At 40.1% G+C, this 26,868-nt stretch overlaps 1 protein-coding gene and 1 long non-coding RNA gene across 5 annotated transcripts in view; one reads left to right on the top strand and one right to left on the bottom strand.

Annotated features, from left to right (window-relative positions):
* Nucleotides 1-26,868, top strand: part of ca10a (carbonic anhydrase Xa) — a 266,880-nt gene that overhangs the window by 146,917 nt on the left and 93,095 nt on the right. The window lies entirely within an intron of this gene.
* On the bottom strand, nt 1,930-5,314 carry LOC311250442. Its single transcript, XR_014621285.1, has 4 exons — nt 5,108-5,314; nt 3,893-3,985; nt 3,385-3,496; nt 1,930-2,195 (listed from the first exon to the last, which is right to left on the bottom strand). It is a non-coding gene; the product is annotated as an uncharacterized lncRNA (long non-coding RNA).

Raw genomic sequence — 26,868 nt, 5'->3', positions numbered from 1 at the left:
AAGCAAAGAAAAGAAATTGTCCTCACCTTGGATCTGGCTTTTTTCAGGTTGTATAACTTGGGGTAGGTGGCAGACACACAACCCTCAAAGGTTGAGAGTTGTGTGTGTGTTGGGGTAGACAGATAAATAGATGCTCTTTCTGGCGGTCAGCCTGGGCCGAGAAGGCTCAGGCTATGGATGACATTTTGAGCTCTGATTGCCTGGCAGGTCAGCTGACACTTGGATAGGCTGCAGTCCCACAGGGAATATGACAAAGATGGAGTGAGCTCACTGTGTCACATGCGCACACACACACACCTCAACTAGAAAGTGTGACCTAGGTGCTGCAGGCATCCATTACCAATCTTGGGTGTGATTGAAGGGAGATCCAGCCAGTGAGCATGTCTAGGCTGTTTTATCCCCGCTGCCTTACCACCTGCCTAACCCCGTGAACCCACAATCCTCCCACAGCTTTGAGGGAATTGCAACTCTCTGCCATACATATCTAAGTAATACAATATACTGCAGCCATGGGGTCAAGGCAGCACTGACATCAGCTATGGAGGAAACTCCACTGAACCTAATTAGAGGTAAAATTACAGCTGTGAAAACACAAACTTAAAGTTATGACCCATAAGAGACAGGGCATTTGAGCTAATGGTTTTACTTTGAAAGAAACTTTCAAAATGGAGTGCATAAATGAAGACAGCATGAATAAACAATTTTAGCGAGGTGTTAGTGGCAGTTTCTGAGCTGCAAATCCAAACCAACCAAGGCTAAAGGCTGATTTGTATTTGATGACTTTCATTGACTTTCCATCACTTCGCTTCCCTCCTTCATTGCTCGTAAATTGGCCTGTGTTTGGTGAAAGGCTAATGGAGAGGCTGCAAAATCTGCACTTGGATATAAAATGCATAAAACAACAAAGTGCCAGTCGAAGCATACTGAAGGCTGCAAGATGGAATCTGTTAGGAGACCTTGTGAACCGCATACAAAACATTCATGTTCTTATACCAAGCAGACTCGTCTTTAGACATGTCTTTATCACTCCACACTTTGTGTTTTTATTTTAAAGGTAATAATCAAAGTCATATTTTAATAAAAGTAAAGATATATTATTAAAATACTACTTTGGTAAAAGTGAAAGTCACCCATAAGAATAGTATGAGTAAGTATATATTATATATCTGATATTAAATGTGCTATCAATGGTGATATTTGTGATATTTTAAACGCTACAAACATATGATGATCTTTTATAGATCTTATATAGAATATGATGCATTGCTGTAGATTAAACCAGCCAACAGTATTTAAAGTAGCTCAACCTTAACCACCTACAGCAGTAAAATACAACATACACAATAATGCAGCAGGACTATTACTAAAAAAAACATCAGATATAAGAGGAGAACCTTGGCTTGCACAATGAGTATACTTACTACACTTTTACTTAAGTAAAGGATCTGAGTACTTCTTCCACTAATGATTTAAGTCAATAAAATGAGTCTGCTTCTAAACTAAAATCTCAATTGCTGACCCAGGTAGGCTAGTGTGGACACGTTAAACAAAAGTAAAATTACTGACTTCTCAGAAAGCTGTACTCAGAAAGTACACCTACACAAAAATCTGCTTATGTAACTGTAACTCCTCACTTATGTCCTCAAGAGTACAGCATACTCCTAATTATAATCCACGACTCTGTGGAACACATAAAATGTATTTTTTCATCCTACGCTTAAGCTCCCCTCTCCTGCCACACTTCACATGCAGAACAGTAAAGCATATGTTGAATATATGCAGACGCTGTACATTTACCGGCTCATCATCATCATCCCTCCCTTTGGAGGCGGCACGAGTAGAAACAAAACAGTCTACAGGAGGCGATGTGTTTACGCACAGCTATAAAACCGCTTACACCAAAGAATGAAACTTTTATTGACTAGCAGGTGTTGAGCAATGATGCCTCGCTTTATTTCAAGGGTGGGTTTTAATGCTGGGCGTCCCCCGCCCGAGAGTGGATATACAGTCACAGTTGGAGGGAGTGGAGTGGAGTGGAGATAAAAGCTACTGTTAATAATTTACATTCAGTCTCATTGAGGAAAAGGACCAGCTGTGCCTGGGCCAGCACATCACTGGAATTTACCTCCGTGTCTTTTAGTGTTCCAACACGCGTTATAGCAGCATCTATCTTTAGATGTCTGTCGAGCATCTCACTGTAAGAAAAGATACACCATACCTACTCAATAAAAATGAGGCAACAGATTACAAGCAATATTATTAATTACATTTCATGTTTGGCATTTACTGTAGTAAATATTAATTAATATAGACCCTTAATAGTTATCCATTTAATATGAGTAGATTCAAATAGAAAACAGTACAGAATTAATTATAACCTGAACACAAATATTGAGTTGATTTGAAAAAGATAAACGCCCTAATGTGTAAATTGTACTAATAAAAATTAATTTAACTCTACATATCAATGATATATAATTGACTAATAATCATCTACATTAATCTGCACATTGATTTGAATTTAATCAATGCAATGAATTCAATCTAAATATTCTTCTTTCTTAGGAATAACTAGTCTATGGCCCAGACAGTACAGAACTCAACAAATACTCAAATAAGACTTTTAACAATTCATTTTTGTGCTTTCGACACATTGTGGCACATCAGTGTACACTGCAACCACAGTCTCATTTCAAGCCAGAAGTTAGATCTTGCATTTCAAACCAGAAATTTGAAAAGGACAGAATGCTGACTTCAAACTATTTTGTAAAAACAAACATAAATTCCATTTTACACAGCACAATTATACTTCTTCAAACTTGCATCGACAAGCTGACGGATTACTGGAGCAGAAGCGGTTTATATAAAATGAAGCTCCTCCACCAAATCATCAGTACATTTACCAGAAATGTTGTGCACACTTTCCAACTTCAAGAGAAGTGAGCCAATTCTTTGGTGAATTTCATTTGATATATCCACTGGAGGATTTATACTGGTATCATCATGATCACTATCACCTGGGACTAAAGGATCAGTTTCATTTGGTAAAGTCTGATGTTCACCAAGGACATCTGGCTTCAAGTCTTCAAGTGAATGAGGGTTGTGCTTTCTGCTTTTGTGCACAAAAAATGTTCCAAATATATTTGTCTTAAATGTACATCCAACAAAAATACACTCTGCGGTTTCATGACTCCTTAGGTGATTGCCGAGGTGTTGGAAATATTCTTTTTCAGTGGGATATTTAGCTGAGCAAATAACACATGTGAAAGAGAGGACTACTCCTGGCCCCTTAGCTTCATCCTCTGCATGATATCTTGACAAATGTGTGCGGAGGGCACTTAATCTTTTAAAGGAGCATGGACAATCATAAACGAGACAAGTTACCGAATTTCCAATCTCAAACGTCCTGTGCTGTAGTCTGTAATGCTGCAGAAGATCACCCCTTGTTGTCGCTCTGAATCCACAGACTTTACACTGCCATCTCATTTGGCGGCACCTAAGGAAAACACAAAGTTTTAGATATGAGAAGTGCCTTTCAGTTTCACATTTCCACGGATGAAAATCATCCCTGTGTGAAAAATGACATGAATTCATGCAAAATATTTACATATTTATAGATCCCGGATTTTTTAATGAGGGAAAAGGAGCTGATGTCATTTTAAGGACTTTAATGATATAATTTAACTTATTTTGTGGAAAAACCATATTAGACAAATTATTATTCTAAGTAGTCTTTTTTAAAAAACATTGTAAAACATGTCCGGAGGGGATCTTTGATTAAGTTAGTAAGACAAAATTCTGGAAGCAATCTATTGCAGGGTCATTGTTTTCACATTTTCATGTCCTATCTCTTAACAGGAATTACAACTCAATCATAATTGAGAAAAGGTACCTAATTTCCAATCTCAAACATCCTATGTGTGATGCTGCAGAAGATCATCCCTTGATGTCGCTTTGAATCCACAGATTTTACACTGCCATCTCACTTGGAAAAAACAGAACGTTTTAGATGCGCCTTTCAGCTTCACATTGCTTATTTGCAAATGAAAATCATCCCTGTGTCAATGAAATGAATGAATGAAAATATATTACCCTTTTTATAGATCCTAGGATTTTTAATGTGGGAGAAGGAGTAGATGTAATTTCAAGCATTTAAATGACATGATTGAAATTTTCACCAACACCAATATAAACACCAACGCCAATATAAAATGAAATTGCAGCTCTAAAACGTAACTATGTTCATGGACTGATTTTACAGGTGTTCTTGTCTGTATGACTGTAAAGCAACATTAACATATTCTGAGTTATCAAACCACAGAAAATGTGCTATTAACCACCCAGTAAAACGCATAATGATTTTTTTTCTGATTTTTTTAAATGTAAAAGTACGTGAAATTATGTTTCAAAATAGTTAAAAAAAAAAAAAAAAAAAAGTGGCAGAGTGCTCTGAGACACGGGGGGTGTGTCCACTGAAGGCGCTGAAAGCACACAAGTACAGCCTCTAAGCCTGACTTCATGCAGAACTCCCCAATAAAAATACACAAATTGAAATAAGCCTTCAGGACGAGCAACATGATGATATTTTAATGACTAAAGTAACGGTAGGGGCCACTGTTTGATTCGGCAGCTATTTTGTGGGTAAATGTGGACTCATTTCGGTAAAAATGTAACTTAAATGACTAGTTAACAAGCCATTCATCACCAGTCATCTTTCTCTCCATCTTTCTGTTAAATGGCCATTTTTTCCAATGGAGTTCGGCGGCCGGCTCACGAAACTCTAACTATCAAACTAAACACCGCTAATCAGATATGAAACAGTATTCTGTTACTAAAATGTTTTCAGAAACTTTTAGTGTACTGTTTAGCTGTAAAATGAGAAAGTTTGTGCCATGTTAAGCTAACTGCTCCTGCTAACGTTAAGTGCTAACCGCTGTGGACCGGACATTACCACACTAAAATTAGTAGATTTATGCATGAAAAGAAATAAAATTGCTGCTCTAAAACGTAACACTGTCAAAAGACTGACTTTACGTGTGTTTAGGTAAGTTACTTCACATTTACAGGTTGCAACAAGACAGTGAAACAACAGAGAGAAGTTAGTTACCTGCCCGGGAAGACGAGCTCCACACACAGGAAGTAAAGCCAACGGAAGTGCGGCAAGTGCCGTCCGAAATATAAGATGCTCTTCCAGCGATAACTCCAGATATTTCTCTTTGTGGAAATGTGTCTAACCTTAACATTAAACCCAGTGTACTTATTTACGCGATTTCATAAAAAACATACTGAGGAGATATCAACAGGCAAGGGACGTAGGAACCATGATAGCGGAAATGCTAACCTGCATCCTTCAAAATAAAAGTTTGACTTCGATACATGAATTCTTCCAAAATGTATAATGCTGTGTTCATATTATAGCACGAGGAAATCACATTACTACAGTAACATACAGCCTTGCCAACAGAAGCCAACTTTATGTTGCTGCTGAGTCTCTTTTTCTGTGAAAGCTCATTTTATATTGTAATATACCACTGCATGCGCTCTTCTTACTAGCCCAGTGATAACAAAAGACGTTTTCTTACCTCAGTCAACCAGTTACATTTTGCAAGATGAGCAATGTGGAAGAAGACGAACATTCACTGTCTGTACTCTGTTCAAATGTCTTGTGGCTAGATGTTAGTCTGCTGCATTCAAAAAAAGCGCACTTTGACAGGAAGTGCTTTTCAATTAAAATTTGACTGATTGAATTCACTCAATATTCTCTCTATTTGGGATTAGATCAATACAATGCTTATGTTTTATTTAACTACAATGGGTGGATTTTATTCCAAACATTTTTATTTGAAATGTAATTAAATATTTGCCTCAAAATCAAAAACACAATCATATTGAATATATTTTACCTAATACATTAATTCAAATCTACATGACCACAGAATCATTTCTTAGTATCTCTAGATGCTGCTCTGTGTAAATCATTCATACATGGCTTTCTGTTCAGATGTCCTATTTTCTCCCACTGCACGTTTCCATCATCGAGCTCATTAAAGACTAACATGTTTATCATCCTTTTTTCCAGCTGGCCTTGAAATGAAAGTCAACATTATGCATTCTGGCTGCTTTTGTCACGTTCTACATGGTAGCAGATCTCACACTTTCCTTGCTCTCACTCTGCTTTCCTGCCTTTCCTCTCTGTTGGGACATTTATAGACCTGCTCAGTCCCACTTCCTGGGTTTTATGGCTCCGATGGGGAATCTCAGCAACAGACTGTGATCAGGTTAAATCAGTAGCCGAACGAAAGTTTCAGATTCTATTGAAAAGGTCAGGAATGTCGCTGAGGACGCAACATCTAAAATTTCCTTCCTTTTTATTTCGTCTGAACGAAATATTTAACTTCCTTTAATGCTTAATAACTTACTCAAGGTACAAGACATATCAACATCTGTATGTGTGTGTCCCAAAACACTGTTTTGCCAGATGATGTCATGCTGTGCAGCAGCAAAAGTTGATTCTCATTTGACTGTTTTGCTGGATGAAACTGAAGTGTTTTGCATTGTCCTGAAGGTAGCCTTACAACTTAATCATTCATTAGCACATTGAGTTATGAGCGCTACACTTTCCTACTTCAGCCTGAGCAGAGGTCTAAGAACTGAACAGCTGAGTAGGTGTGCAGGCTCTTGTCCTTGTCAGCAAAGGATCCTTTCATATCGGGGTCCTCTGGTGGCAAGGACAACTCAGAATGCGCCTCCATTGCTAGACAGAAAAGAGAAAAATTTAACAAAATGCAAACTAGCTGCTGTTCAGGCTGCATATAAATCGCGATAACACAAACCATCTTCGTGTGTGTGTGTGTGTGTGTCGTCTTGTTTTTCAGCTCCCCGGGGGTCATGGAACTGGGAGCCCACTCACCATGTGTAGACTTTAATGCTCAGTGAATTTTAGGGTGAAGACTTGGTGTAAGGTTGAATATAGTCTGTAATGTCCTCGCAAGTGATGAAAGAAAGAGTATGTGTGTTCATGAAGTTGCTAATCTTAGTATGCACATCTCATTCTTTTGTGTCTTTTTATATTTTCTTTGCATGCCTCCATTTTATCGTCAATCTTGGCCTCTTGTTCCGTGTGATCAGGACTCGAGAAAAATGGTGCATTCAAGGACAGATTCTGCTCTCTTCAAATCTACCTTTAAATCGATCTTTATGCAATACTTACATATCCATATGTACATCCCTCCTCTCTGTAATGGTCATAAATAATTTGAATTTGTGTCCAATCACAGATTTGCATTTAATGTTGGCCTTTTTATTACCAGTACCCATGATGTATCCCTAACTTTCAAAGTGTTTTAGTTCGAGAACCCTTACCTTACCATATCATAGCCATAGTTCATGTGTCCTAGCCATAATCTTCCCCTAACCTTAATCATGCTGTTGATACCATAGGGAGAGCAAGAAATTTAAAAACGTTGGGACTGATCTTGGTCCTGGTCCTGGTGACAGAACTGTACAATCCTGGGTTTGGCAGATTCCTCCAATATCAGTGCGCTTGTTTGGTGACAAGTTTGAGTATGGAGAGAAGCGACTACCTTATATATCTTTATTTTTCACTTTGTACATGGTGCAACACTCAAAGATCTTTTTTGCCGTATGTTACTCAAAGCTGAAGGTCACAGTTTCCCTTCCTTTTAATTTGCCACATCCCCGATTGCTTTAGCTCACTGTATATCATTGCATTCACTCCATCATCATCATTAAAATGCAATAGGTTGTGCAATTGTAACAAGAGACATGACATAGGGAGCATTCGTATTCATTCTTGCCTGGCAAAAAGCACCATTTAAAGATAAAGCTCAAGGCTCACACCAGTACGGATTTTTTTATTAAATTATTGCAGAGGAAGTATAAGAGGATGTATATTCAGTGGCTGTGCAATTCAGTGCAACTCTGTTATTCTGTAGCTCTGAAAGGAGCCTCATGGCATTAGGTATAAATGGAGAAGTAATTAGCAGAGCATATGCACTTGGACCTGCAAGAGGAGGACAAGGTCTTTGTGCTACTGTCTGCACGCCCACGTGGGTTTTTGTGTGTGTGGATGCGTGGATGTGTATTCTTGCTGTACAACGCCACCCACAACAGGAGAGCCTGATTGACAGCCAAAGGATCCGGAGAGAAGCAAACACTCGGGCAAACAAATGCACACTCGTACAATCACAACTCCATGTGTTGACACTGCTCTGCCAGCAGCTTTGCTCCAAGAGATGACTCCCTCTTGGCTCGCCGACTATCAACGAGCAATCAGACTGGAACACAACAAAAATGTCGATGTTAAACTGCATTTCTTTCTGTTTTTTGACTTCACAGTCACATTCTCTACATACATGACCTAACAAAGCTCTGCCTTTGGAGGATTAACTTTATTGCCTACAAACCCAGAGAAAGTGTACTGATTACTGTTTCCTCACACCCTGCCTGTTTGTTCTAACCAAACAGGCCCACCACCTTCCTCCTTGCAAAAATCCCCATGCATTCAAGACAGCGCACATCGCAGCATGATGCAACGCTGCAGCCTGCACCAGCAAGGCAAAAGGTTACACAGCAAGTGAAGCTGGTTCAAATACTGTTGGCAAATAATTCTTACTGGAGGGTTTGTTTTAACCCTTTTGATCCTTAAGCTTTTTTTTGCACTCTATTTATTTACAGGCTTTATTTTTTTTTCATATTAGAATTGACAGAAATGGACATTTTCATGATAAGCTTGCCCACTCTTGTTTTTCCTTGTATGTTTTGAACATACAGTACACTGACAAATGTAGAGATCTGATTGTAACCTTTAAAATGAAACTTGCAGTTGATGATTTATGGTCTAATTTCCCATTGGACATTTAACCTAAGACTGCCCCAAGAAGCTCAGCTGTTAAGGTAAGGAAGTATCTAACAGATCAAGAATCAGACTTCAGCCAAGGCCTTTACAACTTGCATGATGGGTGATTTTGTGCCAGGTGGTAGACACAAGAGCATAGTGAGGGCGAGGTTTATAGAGAACTAATGTAAACGCTGATGGTTTCATTATTCTATAGCCATTACATTATCCAATCTTTATAATGATAAGGTAAAGGAAATACCTTGTTCATTGCCAATTTAAGTTGAATATGTGAGTTGGTGATACTGTACATGAGCATGTCATTTTGGAACAACAGTCTTCCCAACCAGTGGGTGTTTGTTTTCAGAATAATGGGCTGTGCGACAAATAGACTTTTGGTCCATTGGGACATTTTTCAGCCGACTGGTGCCTCGAATGATGGGCCATTGTAACAATGGCATGACAATTATAGAGAGAGGTGTCATATACTGACTTTACTCTAACAGAAATCGGCGTTACAGATGGGCATTAGCCTCTTCCTACCAATTGGAAAGAAATACAAGTTGGTAGAAAGAAGCTGAGTGTGTGACGCAGACATGTTTGTATGCAGGATGTTTGTGTACACTCACAGGTAAGATTAATGTGGTGAAAACAAGGGCGGATATTTAGCTTAACTGTTGGGGGGACGATAAACAGAAAAAAATCTGAAAAAAAAGAGCAATTCCTGAAGGACACCAAAAGCGCCACCAAAAGTACCGCTATACAAAATGTATATAAGGGAAACACTGATTACTATTAAACTATACTGTTTAGTGAAAGGTAAATAACTTCAAGGTTGTAGCAGTATGTATAAAGACGTAGCTGCTAAGTACAAATATTTTGGCCACCTTGACACACAAAATTGAACTGTGAGGTAATAGGCAGAAAAAAAATGCAGTCATAAATGTAAATGTGTCAAGGTAGAAATAAATTAAAATGTCCGACATACCTGCAGTCCAGTCCCCAGGATAACATTTTAGCAGTTATCCTGGTCTTTCGTGTCGGGAGATGCAGGGGATGGACGTTTTTCATCATGTGTAAAGGTGACACCAGGGGATATTTTAAAGGAGAACCCAGGACACTTTCTAGTCATGTTTGTTGTGAAAAAAAACAAAACAGATATTTTTGACAGGAATTTAGGCCGTCTGCAGCTGTGTTTGTGGTTACAACACAGGTATTTTAAGCCAAAACATTATGTTTTTTAAAAACCAAACCAAGTGTTTTTGTACTTAAACCTAACCCTTTGTGACGGAACAAAAATAGCATCTTTTGTGACAGAAAACTTTTGCAAAGTAGCTGCTTACATATGGAGTGGGGGACCAAAGACATTGCTTTGCTAAAAAAATGACATCATGATTTTTATTATTGTGATGTTAAATCAAAATCCTTTCACACATGACTTGTCAGGTGGGTTTGTGTCACATTTATAACTTCTGCAGGGCTCACTAGTTTTCTCTGTTTTGTGATAATAACATTAGACTCACTTGTTAAGGGCAACAGAGCATGTAACAGAGTGACAACAAAAATTACATACTGTGTGTTTAAGTTGTACCATACCATTTTTTTCATCCAATTTGTATTTGTTACTTGAAGCACAGTAGCATCTTAATATACTTTTGACAAATGATAATCTGTCAAAGGTTATTATTCTCTGTCATATTCTGCTCTTGCCTATCAAGAGTTGGTGTCGTGTCCTCATCGCCACCCTTCCTGTGCCTATTCTTGGGTCTAATAGGAAAAGTGAATTCATTAACTGTACCCTAAATAAATAAACTTGATATATAAAAAAAAAAGAAAAGACAGGGAAAAAACAGAATTGAAGGATGTTTTGTTTTCTTCATTTTTCGAGTGCCACTCTCTCAATGTCGCCATCACTCACCATGTAGCCCTCATACTGTATATTGTCTGAAGTGCTGAGCACTGGCACGGTGTTATTGCATGCCACTGGGGCCTCTCACCGCTGATTGATGGGTAAATACTACTCATACATCTCAACTTCCATCTCGTACAGGACAGTACAGGGCAGCTGACTGCTAGTGTCACTTTATAATAATGGTGAGTGCCAAAGAGAGGGCTGGGATGTGAAAGCAGATCAAAGTGAGAGGGATTGAAGGGTATCAGACTGGACTGATGGATGGATGAATTGATGAAAGGATAGCTATCCAGGTCTAAAAGACTGACATAAGGTCAATCTTTTACTTTTTCTGTCTTTGAGACATTTCTCCACGTGTTTCTCAGATTCTAATGGTGTCTCAAGGACAGCTAATTGTGCTGTTGCTTCTCTTCCATGCTTATTATTGTCTTTCTCTCTTTTCTTTCTCATTCCTTCTCTGTCTCCTTTTCTTTATCTTTTCTCCTTTTCGATTTTTACACTGCACTTAATCCCACATAGCCTTTCCACCTAGCTGACGTCTGATAATGAGGTCATTTATCACCACTATGTAGAAAAGGCCTCGTTTTAATGCATGTGTTTTCACTTTCCTGGGAGAGACATGTTTTCGAACAAAAATTGCTTTTTTGAGTCCTGATAGCGTTAATCCCCCAGAACAGTCATTTTAAAGCACCAGACGCCTCTCCATCCCCTTTCGCAGAGAGCAAAAGCCATTAAAAGTTGTGAGTTTTAACTTGTAATGGCATTATGAGTGAGTTGTGTGGCCTGTGTCTGCCTGAGCCTCCCTCAGGCCATCTACCACTCTCTCATGTTTTCTGTAGCATATGCACTCTCACACCCCATCACCCCCACACATGTACTAACACATACTTCATACATTTACCCACTCTACTCTCCAAAAATATCTATTTTACAGATGCATCTAATTCCTTTAGAAAGTAAGTTGAGCTATGGTTGGCAAGTTATTTTCTAAGATTTATAAAAATCTCTTAACATGACATGCCCTGCTACTGACCCGTTCTACTCTGCTTATGATCTCCGGTCATGCCTCTGCCACAGTAGGTAAAACATGCTGGTTGTCAGCATCCACGGATGTGTTTCAATGCCGAACTGAGTGAATACACATGATTACACTCCACTGTGCCTTCAGTCAAATAGTCTAATCGCCAGCTTATGTGATTGGCCACCAGATCGTGACGTTGGGCTTTGTTTCTCCAAAAGTTGAGACGGCTTCAACTTTTCAACTTTTCCTTTTTTTTGTGGAACCTCCTCGGCCTGCACCGCTGCAGCCAAAATGGTCTACCCTCATCAAAATGAATTGGTAAACCTGTGTTTTTGCCGCAACGCTGGATCCAATGTGAATTCAGCCTAAGCCCATGGGTCAACTCTGACCCTTTCACCCCGGAGATAAGGGTTTGCTTCCCGACTTCCCAACACAATCTTCCACAAGGCTAGACAGATAATTTGCTAACATTATCAGCGAGTTAGTTGCACAAGAATGACGGAGAAAGTGCAGCTGAAATGTTTGTGTTGTTCGTTGTTTACGTTCATTAAGATAATGTTAGGTGTTTTCCTACACGTGAATAAGACATGAGGTAAATGGATTTGATCGCTGCTTTTGGAGTTTCTGCAGCAGCGACAGAGTGCTGTAAAGCAGCTAACCCACTAATGTTAGCACAAAACACACACCCAGTGAGCAGTGACTGCCGCATAGCCTGTTTGGACTGAGGTTCGTTCATGACAGCTATTTTGCTTGTGTTCATATGTTTGTGCCATTTAACAGAGTTGTTTATTTATGCATTAATTATACAAAAAAAACCTAAGAAGGCCTATTGATCATAGTGAACAAGCCGCTCACACACATCCCCCAGCTGGCCAGCGGGAGCTACAGGGCAGTCTGTGGCTTTGGATCAAAGCCTGGGTGGGATTGTTTTAAGATTTAACTTGCTCTCATTTCTACAATCTTACCAACCTAAGCTTTAACTATTGGTTATATTGTGTCGTTTACTCACCTTAAAATCGAAATGTCCTCCTCCTGAAATAAGGACTACTGCAAAAGAGAGTGTGGCTCTGAGTCAAATGCGCCTGAAAAACAAGGGTTGAAAAAATGAATTTGGTTAAAAGCTCCAGTAAAAAGGCAGTAGGCAAAACTGGTCAAGATTGTTGTTTTATCTCTGATCAAACATTATTTGGGTGCACTTACACTTACACAAAAAATGTTGTCGAACAGCATGCATATAGTGTGTTTTTAGCTTTATGGTGATGCTGAAAGTTTTCTTTTTGGTTTTTTTTCCTCAGACCATTTGTAATGCAAGAACATATAAATGACAGGATGATAATAATGCATTTCCTGATTCCTGTTTATGCAATTTTGAAATGTCAAACCCTGTGGACTGGAACCGTTTTGATTTCCTTTCACCTAAAGACAAAAGCAGTATCTGACAGGCTCTAAATGCACTTCATCATGAAGCCATATGGAGAGACTAATTTCTCTAATCATTTGGATGTTGATATCAGGAGCTTTTTAGTAAACTCCAGCCAGAGCAGTTATTGTCAGATGATTCAGGAAGTATAATGCTAGCTTTCTTTGTTATTTTGCAGATTGGTCTCTGTTCTGAGAAAATTACATTCTAGCCTCTTGAGAGAGGTGAATGAAATTCATGAGGAGCAGGAATGATTTGATTAATATGTGATGAAAACTGATCATTATCCAAACCAGAATCTGTCACTCTTCCCACTGCAATGTCAACACTGCTGCAAGGGAGACAGTGGGTTTCAGCTTAATTTTAACTGTGACTTAACCATTTTATATTTGGCATATGATCTCTACTTAACTATAATGTAGTTGCCATGCACAGGTAATGAAGAAAGAAGCCATTTTACAGATGTTAGCATTTGACATTAAAGTCCCCCCACTTTCAGGTTCATACTTTTATTTTGAGTGCCTACAATAAAGTGTTTACAAGCTTAAATGTTCAAAAACATTATTATCCTCATACTGTCAATTGCTGCAGCGCCTGTATTCATCCTGTGTCTAAACGCTCCATTTTACTGCCTGTCTCTTTTAGGCCACCTGCAGTCTGCTCTGATTGGTCACTAAGACCGTGGCTGCGGACAGTGACTGTATAGTTCACAATGTTAAGGAAGTCCTGACGGCTTGTTTGAAGGCACAGTTTCTGAATACAGGCATTTGTCTAGAGGAGGAAGTTAGAAAAAATGACTGTCCATCCTGTGGCTGCGTTTTCACTGCCCACACATCAAATACAGTGGCCTGGTCAGTGGCCCTACACTTCTAAGGTTGTAGTTACCCCTCAGGTGTCACTTCTTGAAGCGCCATTGTAGTGCAGTAGTATAAAGAGTGAGAAAAGTCCAAGTCAGAGGGTGGCTGTGGTGGTCGGGTGGGTCATGCATGTAAATGCATAGTTTCCTTTGGTTGTCTGTTGCTAGAACTTCTGGAAGAGAGTCAGAGTGAGGAAGGAAGTCTGCGAACGAGACTAAACTTATGTAGCGGTTCAACAAAAAGGGACCCAAATGCAAGACACAAAAAGGCAGGCAGGTGAGAGAGCTTTATTAAATAAAGCTGTAAACCCACCAGTCCATCAAATCCAAAATACATAGTGTAAGCACAAAAGCTGGCAAAAAAGGCAACAAAACAGAAGGAGCAAGCAGGGCAAAAAACAAGAATAAAGGAATACAAAAATACAAAAACTAAATAGAAGTACAAACCAAGGGAGGGCTGGAATAACAGAACACAAAGGACACAGGAGACACGGGACTGAGATGCAGGACAATACAGAACAGACAAACTGACAAAGAGAGAGGGGAAGACAAGGACTTAAATACACAAGGGGGTGAATAACTGATGGGACGCAGGTGAATACAGTAAAGGGGTGTGAAAACAGCCAAAGGGAGGAAATAAAAAGCAAAACATGACACATGAGGACTGAACTTCAAAATAAAACAGGAAATAACTGGACCACAGACTCAAACCATGACCAACTATCTTTCTTCAGAATCACTGACGTCCCAGAAACGTCCCAGCAAAATGTAGTGGGCCATAAGTGAGACTGTCGTCTGTCTTTACGTTGTTTTGTATATTCCTGCATTGTATGCCTTAATGAAATCAAAAGTTGGCACCAAACACAAGGTTACTTTCAAAACTATTATTTGATTTTTGTTCTTTTTTCCATTTCTGACACACACAAACATGTATTCACAGACCCCTAATGTTCTCTGTAACATTATCCACACACACACACACACACACACACACACACACACACACACACACACACACACACACACACACACAAAGTGCTCTCCAACTGACCAGTGATCAACAAAGAGGGGCTAGATACAAAGAGTTTCACAACTCACTTACAGCCAGGCTGAGTGATGGCCAGCAGGGAGGAAATCAATAGCAGGAGGGGAGACACCATCAAAGCTGTCCACGGACCAACATCCCGTTACTGTCGACAGGTTTTAATCCATAAAGCCGGTGTCTCCCCCGAACAAAGAGAGAGGCAGGAGGCTCTTCTCTTATCTCTATCAGGGCTTTGAATTACAAAGGCCTATCACTGTAGCGTTATAGGGGAACTTGGTGGAATTAGACTGAGGCTCAGTCTCTTGTGGGAAAGCAAAGGTTTCATGTTGTCTGGCTGTTGTATAATAGATGAGACTGTTTGTTGTATAATACAGAGAAATATCCATTTAGCCAATAGATTTCACCAAACTTCAACTGATTAGCAAGCGTTTACATTTATGTTCTGCTGTCTGGTGGGGTGAGGCATGTTAAACTTGTATTTTCTCTGGAATTAATAGAAGTGAAATGAAAGGGAACATCAAAATCACAGAAACAGCACCATAAATATAGCAAATCACTGACAGCTTTGACTTGAAGAACTTCACCGTTCCACCCACACTTTTTGATTGACAGCTGCACTCTGACCGTCAAGTTGGAGAGCTGTTTTTAATTATACAAAAGATTGCGAAAGACTTCATAGAGTAAGCCTTCAAATCAGCCGAGTTAAAGTCAAGGATTTTAAAGGGTCGGTTCACACAAAATCTACAAAAACATGTTTACTCACTTAATTAAGTAGTGCTCAGATATTACGTTTTTTATTTGTTTTTTTGCTTGGAATGTACCTCTGCCGTTTGTTTTTTTTTTGCTTTTTTGTTTTTTAGATGTCTGTCTCTTAGCCTTCTGCCTCCACTGAAATGCAGGGCAGGTTGAAGGAATTTTACTTGACACTCATAGCATTGGCAAATTACAGTTAAAAAAATCTAAATAATCTAAATAAATAAATGTTTCAAGGAACGTCATTGTTCATGTGGATAATGAACGTTTTTCAATGGATCTACTTTTAAATGAAAAAATAGTCCCTAAAATCTGTTTTTTTGTGGTGGGAGTCGTAAATTAGGCAGTAATTTATATGAAACTGACTCTTTAAATCTGGTCAGACAATCTTGAAATGGTTAACAGTTCTCACAGTGTTAATGATATCAACAATGAAAATTAAGATGAAGAAAGATGAGAAGAGGAATACCTTTTATCCCTATAACACATCTTAGATACTACTTAGATGCTTTTGACATATTGTGAGTAGAAAAACAAAAACTATAAGACTAAAGCAGACAAGCACAGAATAGTAGACTAAATCAAGACTAAAAGAAGTTTTTAAAAGATGAATTTAAGAGACATAGACAGATAAGTGTGGTGGAGAAAGCCAGTCCCGGTACTTGATCTTGGATGGTGGACGTTGGTTAAGAGGTGTTGTAAGGGGGTGTGGAGGTAGAGACGTGAAGCAAAAATACAGTGTGAGCTGGAAGGGACACTTACATGCTAATGTTCTGAAAACAACAGGAAGTAAATACTGTAGTTTGGTCCATTTACCAAAAGCAGCTCAACAGTGGCTGTGTGTGAGGACATGACGGTACTTCATAACCATGAGCACCCATTAGCTACAATCGAAAATTGCACTTCCTCTCTGAGTCAAATCTGAGTCACACACAGACATGATACATATAGTTTCAGATTCGGTGTGACTTACACTTCATTAGTATATCATTATCTCTGATGTCTTTTGCAAATATACATCTATAGATCTACTTAAAACCTGAACACAGGTCACATCATTTTTAACTAATTTCCTGAATAATTTCAAAGAAAGAACAATTTAATTTTCCACTAATAATGGGGTAGCTTCAACTGCTACACTTATTAATATTCATATTAACTACTAAGATAAGCAACAATGTGTTTGTGTTGTGATGTCTATATATACAGGTCAGTATACAATATAATATTTAGGAATAAGAAAGTTGCAAATAACGAAATAATAATGCAGGGATATTAAACTGGGTTTAAACAGAGCAAATCTTTCAAGTAGACACTTCTGTAAATCAACAAACACATAGACAACACAGCTAACTATACTCAACAATTCAACAACTACATTGGAATACTGACTCTGTTTCTCAATAATTGATACCAAATTAAGATGCACGATGAAAGAATTTTAGTTGAAAACATTCAAAAATCTATTAAAATCAACAACAGCGATATAACAGGTGTGATATCATATTAAAGACATCTATGTATTATTTACACACATATCTATGAAATTGGCATGTTAACTAGCTAGCCCCTAGCCACTTTGTTCTGATAGTTAACAGCTCCTACACTCCAGTGCTCAGAGTCAGCTAATAGGAGCACTAGCTGCACGGCTAACTAAGCTAATGGCGGCTACCGTTAGAAGCAGTTAGTAGTTGTTCCAGTGATATATTGTCCCATAACTGTTCGTTGAGTAATCATTGAGTATGAATTCAATTGGTGGCAGGTTCTCACATATCGCTCTGTTAAAATTATTTTCAACAATCTTCCTGAACGATTATTAATAATAGTTACAACCAATTTTCATTGGAACTACTTGCTACCAATGAAACAGATCCTATGCAAACGGAACGTTTCAAAGTGAGATGTAATTTAATTATGAAGACTAACCAAGACCCTTTTTCTGGATGTTCTTTTAAAAATGTTATCTTTTTAATTTGAGTGTGGAGGTTCAATTTGCATATTTGGAAACAGTACATTCATTTTACAGATATCTTTTTTTTTACAATACTATGAGCACCATAAACTTCTATTTACCTCCCATGGATTGTGGTTGAGGCAGATATCTTAAAATCTCAACAAATATGGCTAGATACCATTAGCGGCAAGAAAGGAAATTTATTTTGTATCATTTTGGTGGACTGAGCCATTAACATGACCGCAAGAGCAAGGCAAGAACATGGAGAAAGAGTTTTTGGGTTTTTTTTAAGTTAAATATAGATCTGTCAGATTTGTAGAAGCACTACATCCTCCTGATTCCACTACCAACATGCTGACCACATTGGTCACATATGTGCATGTATTATGAATGAAAATTCAGTCGAGTCAGCGAAGAGGAAAGTGCATCGATCCAGTAAAGATCCAACCTGACACTTGCAAACACTCTCCTACTTCCCTGAGTCTGATCCCTCTGCCTCTCTCAGGGACTTAGTCTCTCTTGATCCACTGGCCTCATTGGCTTCATCCACCCCCCTCATGCTGTGTGTGTGTGGATGTATGCACCGGCTTGCATGTTCATCTTTAGACATCTATTGGAGTATGCGTATGTGTGTGTGCGGGTGTGTGTGTGTGTGTGTGTGTGTGTGTGTGTGTGCGTATGTGTGTGTGCGGGTGTGTGTGTGTGCGTGTGTGCGTGTGTGTGTGTGTGTGTGTGTGTTTATAGACGGACAGGCTCATGTAATATTCAGAAGACCCCAGAGCCCCGGGTGCCACTGGTTTGCCCTGTGCTGGAATAGAGGTGTCTGCCCTCATCTCACCTGGTGACTGCCAAAGGAAAGACTAGCGCCATAACCGATTTACTGCCTCCTACCTCTTCCTCCTCTTCTTCCTCTCGCTCTTCCCCCGCTTCCTCATTCTCCTCCAGGCTCTCTCTATCATCCTGTCCTGTCCTCTCTCCTCTCCATTCCCTCATCTACTCTGTCATCTCAACTATATTTGTATCCTGCTGCCACTTGGCTGTCACCCCACCGTCATGCCCTCCTCTCTTCTCTCAGTCTCCACCTATCCCATATCTCTTCCTCCTCCTCACTGTGCAACCTTTCTCGGCCTTGCGTCTGCCTGTTTGCTCTCAGAAAGGCAGAATTAGCTCGTCTTTCTCGGTTCCTCCTCTTGATCCTGCGGGAAATGACAATGTTGCAGTCTGCTGCCATTATTTCACAGATCAAAGCGTTGAAATTGAACCTGGCTCGGCTGAAAAAATAACCGCGGCTCCTATCGCATCGTTCACCTTTGCATCAGTCTCACTGCTCGCTGCCAAAAGGGTGTGGGACTCTGTACTCTGTGCATGTGTGTGTGAAGGTGTATGTGTGTGCCTCCATGCCTGCTTGCATCCACAAATTGCTGGAGTGTGTCTTCTGAGTTGTTCAGTCTCAACACTCCCCCTGGTGGTGGAGACAGAAAGGATAGAGTACATGCATCTGCAGCAGCTACAACAGGAAGCAACAAGTGGCCATCTTTAATTTGATGCTCTTAACATTTGTTCATTTGTAACTATAGCGTCTTTACACAGAGCAAGTACCAGTTCAACTAATGAGCATCTAACAGTAGCAAAGTGTGGTTCTGTACGCCCATCAGTCACAACAGTAAAACCACTGACAGGTAAAGTGAATAACTCGATCATCTCATTACAGTCCAAAGCTCTGCTGGGATACCTTGAGTCCTGACATTCATATGGATGTTATTTTGACATCCACCTAAACATTGTTGCAGGTCAAGTGCACCCCTCATAACAGCACACCCCGACAGCAGTAGCCTCCCCCAGCAGGACGATGCACCCTGCTAGCCTGCAAAAACTACTCAGGAATAGCAAAAAGAACATAGCAAAGAGCCATTGATCCGATCTCCAAACACCCCAGATCCCAATGCGATTGAACATCTGGGTGCACCAGAACAAGTCTATTCATGAAAGTCCCAGCCCGCAACTTGATCGGATCAGGGTTAGGGTTAGGCCAGACACCACAAGATATCCCCAGAAGTTTTTATGGCACAAGGGGAATCTATACAATATTAGGCCAGTGTTTTAAATGTTGTGGCTGATCAGTGTATCAATGAATATTAGATACAGAACAATTAATAGTAAATTAATGTGAACTATTATGTACAATATATAGAGCAATCAATGTGACTATGATATTTATGGTGTAAGCCAATGGTTTCCAACTGGTGGATGACAGGTCTAGTCTTAGGCTATATTTTGTTTGTGCACAGAGCTCAGAACTTAGCAGTGAAGTGATATTTTCTGAGGGCACGCTTTTCTGATTTTCTCAACTGTGAGGGTCAGAAGCTTTTCTGGTTTTTTTTTCCTTGTGTGTCAATCAGACATCATGAATGTGCCAGAAACCAGGGAACAGTGGAATGAAGCTTTCTACTGCAGCTTGAGAGTTACTTTTTTATCTTTTACATCAGTCTCTCTTACAAACTAATGCCGACTGAATGAACTTCGAGTGCTGCTTGAACTGACAAAATTATTTAGAATGTTCAAAGTCATAGTATTGCAAAGGAAAAGGTGCGAAAATGTGTCTTCCACCCAGGTTTCATGTATCCATCTCTACCATCACAGCTAGAGCCTGACAATACCCTTAACCACTGCAAAGTCATTTGAATCTGGGAAGGAATGCTAATTGTACCCCTTATTATTTTTAGTGTGTACAGTTTGTGCAAACAGCACCTGACCGCTGCCAAATACCCACCGAAACCTCTGTGTTTGATGTGTACATCAAACTTGTCACATTGACTAAAATCAACAGACATGTTGGAGAGGTACTTTTAAAAGAGTTCACACTGATCCATGGAAAATCATACATCAATGAAACCTCTCTCCACTAATAGCTCCCTCAGGACTGTCCCCTCTTGTCAGTCCTCCCCTAGCATCTCCATCCAAAACACCAGGTAACTGGGACAAGGGCTTCCCACGTCCTTTTAACAAGTCTGACCAAAGCATTGCCTGGACTTAATTACAAAGCAGGCAGACACCTGGCTGTGATGGCCAACTTGATGTGATAAAGATTGTACAAGTTAAATTTTACAGTAGACTTTTCAAAAACGTGTTATTATGTCGTGATTTATGTGTGGATCATTACCAGGATCCCATTTATGTCATGACCTTAAATAAAGATTAGGCAGCCTCATGAAAAATATGACCGTCACATCTTGGACATGTCCAAAGACTTTAATTATCATTTAAAAGGAATCATAATCTGCTTTAGGTAATGTATTTTATCTGGAATCTCTTTTTAGGAACTTTTTCCTAAAAGGAAAATTCTGGACAGGATTCCCAAACTGCTGTGACTGTAGCCTTTTAAAAATAAAATAGGTTCAAAATATGTATATACTGTACATGTCCTGTCTACATCAGCCACATGTAGGATGAAGGTCTGATATAATCTACAATCACAGTATTGCTGCAGACACAATCAGGAAACCCAGTTAACTGCCCTGAGCCCCTACATCCCCAGGAAACTTCAGCAGATGGTGCATTATCATTTGTGACCTAAAATAAAACTTTACAAGGTTTTTTTTAAGTAATTGTTAAAGTTGTGTTTAATTAAAATGACACAACAATCCCCAAAACTGTGTGAACCAGTGAATGCACTGTACAACTTTGTAGAGAAACAAAGGAGGGCTAGATTCTCTATACATACTTTACTGTACCATTCCAACACAGGAAGCTTTAGTGGGAGATCCTCATTTTTTTTCTGTGATTATGCAGATTCTTAAAAGTACAGGATCTGATGATAACACCATTTTGTCGATACAGCCATTATGGTCCAATCAACTGAGCCATCTGGATGCCCGTTAAACAGCAAATTACGGCTACCCACAGTGTAGAGTGCCGACATTGTTTCTGCACTGCAGCCTGGTTTCTATGACTTCACAAAGGTAGGTGCAACAGAGGCTGGGCCTGGTGAATAAAAAAAAAGAAAAAAGAAAATCTTACTTTTTTTTCACAAGACAGCAAGAAAGAAAAGAGCAAATTATGTGTGATCTTGCAACAGCTGCAGTTTCCAGCGTAATATGGGAGCAGACAAGGATGGGCGGGACGTGTCAAGTGCAATGGGAGTTTCAAGTCAAGTGGGTAATGTTCTCACCAGCCGTCTTTTTGTTTATGTGTGTGTGTGTGTGTGTGTGTGTGTGTGTGTGTGTGTGTGTGTGTGTGTGTGTGTGTGTGTGTGTGTGTGTGCACGTGTGTGTGTGTTGAGGTGTTGGGGCTGGGTTGACTAGATGATGTGTGTGTGTATTCCACAGTGTTGAACATCTGGGCGTCTTTTTGAAGTACCCAGGTGGATAGTGTAGCGACAGCTGCACAGCTTCCCTCCTTGCCTTTTGGAGAGACGAAGGGAGCTTGACAAGCAGAAAATCCCCCTTGATCTGCAACACCTTCCCCTCTACACCTCACCCTCAATACTTGTCTTCTCCCCCTGTCCTTCTTGCATTATATGCCACCAACACCACCTACCCTCCAATCCTGGCAGATTTGGGCAGATGGACCAACTTCACCGGTAGATAAGCGCTGACACATTCCCCCAAGGAGCTCTTACCATCAACAATGCTCAGATAGGGAGAGAAGACGCAAGCTGTTGCTTTAGTGGCTGGTCGAGCATGTCAACGAAAGGTTAGATAAAAAGGAACGGAAAAAGACAGTGGGTACATTCTAAAGGGGGCTGATATTTGCCACCAGAACCTCTGATGACCAACAGACAAGACCAACTTACAAGATATCATTTGTATCATATAATAAATGAGTGGATGTACAGTGGATTAGTGTCACCTATGTAACAGAGACAACTGATCACAAACTCTTCTCTGAAGTAAACATTTTAGCTTCCAAATAAGTTTGCAAGGGTTTTCTTGATCTTTGCTCTCAATCATAATGATAAAAACCATTTCTTCCAATGTGATGAAACTTCTGCTGGTGTTTGGTGCAGATAAATACTGCTGGAAACTTTCCTCAGCAAGTTGCAAACTCAGAAGTAATGGCTTATTTATTTAACTTTTTATGTAAGTTTTTCTTTAAACTTTTTTCTACAGATTAGAGGTTCATAATGTAACTTCTGTAAGTTCTGTGTTTGGACTTCTTCCACTTCTTGGCTTCTGTTCAATACAATTTTATTTTTTATTGCTATGATACGTATACTTCTAAGGTACTTCCAATGTGATGCACTAATTGGTTTGAGATGTACTGAACCAGCATTATGCTGATGTTTGGCAAGCATACTCATTTTAAGGCTGCATAAAATAGGCCTTATATATGAGTATGAATGCATGCCTGTGGGTGTATCTGTCCCTAAGAAAGGTGGAGGGTAGCACCTCCTAAAGTGTGGTCCACGGATCCCCAGACTGTTTCATTCCATCTCCTACACAGCATGCACCTCCATACTCTAATCTAATTTACCAATCAGCCGGCATAATTACGCCCTAAGATCTGCTCCACTGGGCAAAATGGCTTCTGTCTTCTGCTCGAGTGGCGCAAATAAAACCGCTGCCCCGATGCTCCTGATGCACAGAGGGAGACACAGACCTGAAGGAGAGCAGCGGTGTTACAAATGAAAGTCTTTACAGATTGATTGAGAAAGCCTCAGTTGTGTGCTTCTGGTAATTAAGGCTAAGATTAATGACTATATTAATATGGTCTTGTTGTAGCTTAGGCAAATGTAAATGATTATGAGAAGCCTGAGTTGAGTACACAAGGTGGATTCATAAAATCTGCATTCCATGCTTCTCTAGGTATTCTTCCTGACTTCTGCCACCATTTTTAAGCGACAGTGTACACCTAAACCTTTGTAATGAACCCTGCAGCGGACTGGATTGAACCGGCGTTCAGGCATGGCTGCCCTCCTTTCCCGTTTACATTCACAGCAGACTCTTGAGCTCCTGTGCTCACTGATTTGGTATTTAATTAGCCAGTTGTACCTGATCGTGACTGTCCTCCGCACCATCACCCTCCCTCTTATCTGTCTTTCGCTTTCTGATGAGAAAAGCAGCGGGGGGCCATACTAAACACATGTTGCGATAAACATCTCAGTAACTGGCAAACAGGTAGAGGTTCTGCTTTTGGACAGATTTTGTTTTTGTTTCAGAATGAATAAATCGTCCACCAGGGGGCTATCACAGAGATCTAAGCAGTGACCTGCTAGGTCCAGGGGGATCTCTCGCACTGCTGCTGCACAGCTAGTAGTCAGTCGTGACTGTATGCTCAGCCCAGACAAATCCACAAGGCATTGTTACATGCCTTTAAAAGGATAATCCTGTCTGTGTGTTCAACTGTATAGAGTCACAGGTCAGCTTCTATCAGATGTTGAGGCGGGCAGACTGCACCTGATGTGTGCCCTTCACGTAACCTAGAAGGGTCAAACACACAAGAGATTAGGATTGAGCACATAAATCTGCGCCAAAGGTCATGATGCATCAGAGTGAGATTATAGATTATAGAACTGAGGTTATAGAATCTCACTGTGAATGTGTTTGGTGTATTTAGTCATATATTGGTGGAAATGTCTTTGTTTTGTCTTTTTTAGAATACTGAACATATGGTTGGACAGTGGAAGAGTGCATTGAGCTGCATCCTGTCTCATCTCATCTCATTGTACCATCGTCCTCTACAGTAGTTTAATGGCACCCATTTTGAGATGATCAGGGGCTTAACACTTCCTCTGGTTGAAGGATGAAGTTACAAAACTTACCCATAATTGTTCTCATGTAAATATAGCCAGATAGTTTATTGCAATTTCCAAAGTCCATTTTGGAAATGTTAGAGATTTAAAAATCCTGGACAAAAATAACTAATATTACCTGGTTGAACATGGTGAGATACTAGTGGAGCTAACTAAGAAAATATATTCTTTATAATTTGGTTGACTGAACCCGTTCATGCAGTTGGATGTTAACGTTGTATGAATAGACGTGTGGGCCTGTGTCAGACATGACTAATCTAAAGGTTTCCACTCCAGTGATTAGACGGGTGGCATTTTCATCAGACACTCACTTAACTCCACCTAAGTGGGAGGGATTGATAATTTGTCAAATCTTACAAAACACTTTCAGCAAAAAGAGCATTTCCAGCCCAAAGGTCACCCTGCAAGCTGAGTCATCCTTTGGTTCAAATACACCATGAAAATCATTTCCATTGTCGGTTTGTATATTTCACTGAATTCTGAAGCCAATTATCAAGGCGATCTCTCTGTTTGCTGTTACTTTCTACCTCCTCTTCCTCCTCGTCTTTTTCCTCTTTGTCTTTCTCCCTGTCTGTCTCTTATCTCCCACAGCTGTCCTGTCGTCCGTCACATCAGCTTTGCTCTGTCATCTCCTGCGCCGTGCAGATGTTTCATCCTCGCTACTCCATCTGCCCGCCCGCCCCCACCTCCTTTTTTCTCCCTCCTCCTCCTCTTCTTCCTCCTCTTCCACTCGACCTCCTTGTCCTCCACTAACTCATCTCTTGGTTTTTTTAGCCCACGCTCAGGAGTTGACTGACATGTAACACTGCTGTGTGAAGAGCTCTCCACCACAGAGCTCTCTAACAAACACACAAACTGCAAAGTGATCCAGTAGCTAAGTAACAACCTCTGGTTTTACTTACACATGCTATGAGCATCAGTAGCAACACACTGATTGTTCATAATCAAAACTCTTTACTTTGTCATTTGCCATAGTTAAATGCACTTCTATTTTTTTTATTTTTGTACTTCTGCTGTAAATTCTAGAATATTGATCGGGCCAATAGTTACCTCAAATGTAAAGAGAACCTGGTAGTTCTTCATAATGTTGCACTGCATGGTTAAGTCTTCTTCAAGGTTAGTGTGTATGATTTAGGAGTAGCTATTGGCAGAAATGGAATATATTAATATCCCTAATTATGTTTTCATTAGTGAGTAATCACCTGAAACTATGAATGTTTTGTTTTAGTTAAAATGAGCCTTTGTATCTAGGGAGGTGGGGGTAATTTTGAGGAGTCCACTATCTTGCACCCCCATTTTTCTACAGAAGCCCAGGACGCAACAATATGGATCCCACTGGTTTTCTTGCAAGACCCTCTCTACTCTGCCTCCGATTAGTTGCCTTAATTGGTTGTGTTCTCTAAGCTTGACTCAAACTTTAAACTCACAGTGTAGCTCTGGTTTTGTCTGTTTTTGTTGCGGTTCTGATATGGTGGTTTGTGACCTGTAGTCTCCTCAGTAAACACACCTCTTTGGCCCTGCTGCTGGTCCACTAACTAGCCCAGACACACAGCAGCTGCAACAGCTGAAGAGGTCATTGTTAACGGTGATTACTGGGGAAACTACAGCTCACAATTTGCTGTATCAGCTCCGCCACTGGCTGTTGGTTTCATAAGCCAACCACCAGTCCAGCGGACTACCAGGGTCATGAAAGTCTGTGTGAACAGTGGAACTCTGCCGCTTTTCTCGTCTTCTCCCATCGAAAAACTTTCTGGATGTATTTAGCATGGAGCACCAGCACCACAAAGCTGACAAAAACGATAGACGCAAGCCAATCAGATGCAGAGTGGGGTGGTCTTGCAAGCAAACCAGTGGAATCCATAAAAATGCACCCAGGATAGACAAACCAAACACTGGCTCTAAAGGGCCCCTCATGTTTGTAGTGATCCCCACAGAGGAGGTGAGGCAAGGGGTATTTCTCTGGTTATGATCTGCAACCGCACCACCAAATGTTCCAAAATCCTGGACTTTTATGTATATCTTGTATATTTTTACAAGGAGACAGGGTTGCTTTTCACTGTAGCATGAGAATATGCTACATCACAATGTTTTAACAGTCTCAGACATACTTGCAAACCTTACTGGTTTTCCCTGGAAATTCCTGTTTCCCACTGCCATTTCCTCGTTTCCTTCCTTTGCCCTTTTTCCCCCTTTTAGTAATTCTAAAATGGGGTCTGGCACAGTGCAGTGTGTAGTCTACTGTTATGTTGCGTCTCTTCCTTGCGAAGGCCTGGAAAGAAGAATTCCTATTTCTTATGGA

The sequence above is a fragment of the Pagrus pagrus genome (assembly GCF_965226575.1).
Source record: "Pagrus pagrus genome assembly, chromosome: 21".
Taxonomy (NCBI): Eukaryota; Metazoa; Chordata; class Actinopteri; order Spariformes; family Sparidae; genus Pagrus; species Pagrus pagrus.
This window is presented reverse-complemented; position numbering and strand designations above follow the sequence as displayed.